Here is a 1,586-nt window from a genome sequence, read left to right as displayed (position 1 = left end):
CCACTGATGCTGCCACTGTGCCAATCCATCTCATTGGGGATCTTCCTCTTTTTCTCCAACGCTCCACTTTTTCTCCACCCTACCAAATATGATATCCTTCTCCAGTGACTGGTCCCTCTTGACAATATGTCTGAAGTATGAAAGATGAAGTCTGGCCATCCTGGCTTCCAAGGAGCATTTTACAGAGACCCCTTTATTAAGTTTTAAACAGGACAAAGACCAGACAAAACCACACAAATCATCCTGGTGATAGAGAGCATCAGTATAGGGCCATCTGGTTTCCAAAAGACTCACAGCCACATAGCCGATTTATAGGACACAGAGAATAAAGAAACGTTGTCACAAAAGCGTAGCAGGTGGCAGATCAATTGCAGAGGGGACTGGGGACTACGGACTACAGAAACTGGAAGGGGCCTACTGCAGATTAGAAAAATTCACTGGATTAGCCCTGAGGACCTCTGACCTCAAGGTTGTTGGTTCAAACCTACCAGCAACTCCTAGGAAGAAAGAGGAGGCTGTCTGTTCCCATAAAGACTTACAGTCTTGGAAACCTTAAAGAGCCCTATAGGATCAACTAACTGATGGTAGTGGGTTTAGTCACTGTTCTGGGCTTGAGAACACTGCCGTTCTCAGTGAACTTTTGCATTTTCTGTTGAATGCAGACAACAAAACAAGCCTGGTTTTGCCTTCTGTGAGAGGAAGATGACCAGACTCAGTCCCCCGCACTTCCTGCTCCACACAGACCTGGTCGCTGGGACTCTGGGACCAGAAAGGACCCAGCCAGCCCCCTCCAAGCACCACTTGGTCTCACACCTATGGGTGGGACCAGAACGGCCCAGGTTTCGTCTCTAATACCTCACAGCAGATGCCTACTCCATTGCTTGAGATTTCAGAAAGAACTAGTTAAATGCAGATTCCTGGGCTCTAGGCCTGGTGCGGGGGGGTCTTGAAACTCTGGGATGGTCCCACTGGGAAGAGTACATCTTTCTCTCTTTCAGCTTTTCAAGAACAGACAAACATAAGCTTCCTTGCCCCAACAACAGCACCTCAATGCTTTAGTGGAATGAACCCGTCTCCTTGCACATACTTTTCACACAGCTTCTCCATGAAGTCTCACCACAGCCCATCTCATCGATGAAGCCACTGAAACCTAGAAAAGAGGCGGGGCTTGCCCTGAAGGACAGACCCAGGAGGACCAGATCAGGTGGCTCTGGTGGCCACTAGTATGTCCCTTGTTCCTTTACAAGGGAGCTCATCCCTGGCAACTGGTGCTCAGATGGGGCCCTGGGGAGGTCCTGGGCTAAGGGAAGAGCAAGGTTGAGGGGGCAGGGAGTGGAGGGCTGGTCAGAGAGTAGCTTCCAGTGCACTGGGGAAAGAGAGGACTGCAGATGAAGGGCCTGAGGCCACAGCCTGCAAGGAAGATGCTGGGCTCTTCCGGGCCAGACACATGGCTGAGATTTGGAGGTTATTGGCGGCCATATTTGGTTTGAACATGTTATCAGGAGGGACCAGCCCCAGGAAAAGACTATAATGCTTGGTAAAGTAGAGGGTTAGTGAAAAAGAAGATGCTCAAAAAGATAGATTGA

The sequence above is a fragment of the Chrysochloris asiatica genome, unplaced genomic scaffold (assembly GCF_000296735.1).
Source record: "Chrysochloris asiatica unplaced genomic scaffold, ChrAsi1.0 scaffold00097, whole genome shotgun sequence".
Taxonomy (NCBI): Eukaryota; Metazoa; Chordata; class Mammalia; order Afrosoricida; family Chrysochloridae; genus Chrysochloris; species Chrysochloris asiatica.
This window is presented reverse-complemented; position numbering follows the sequence as displayed.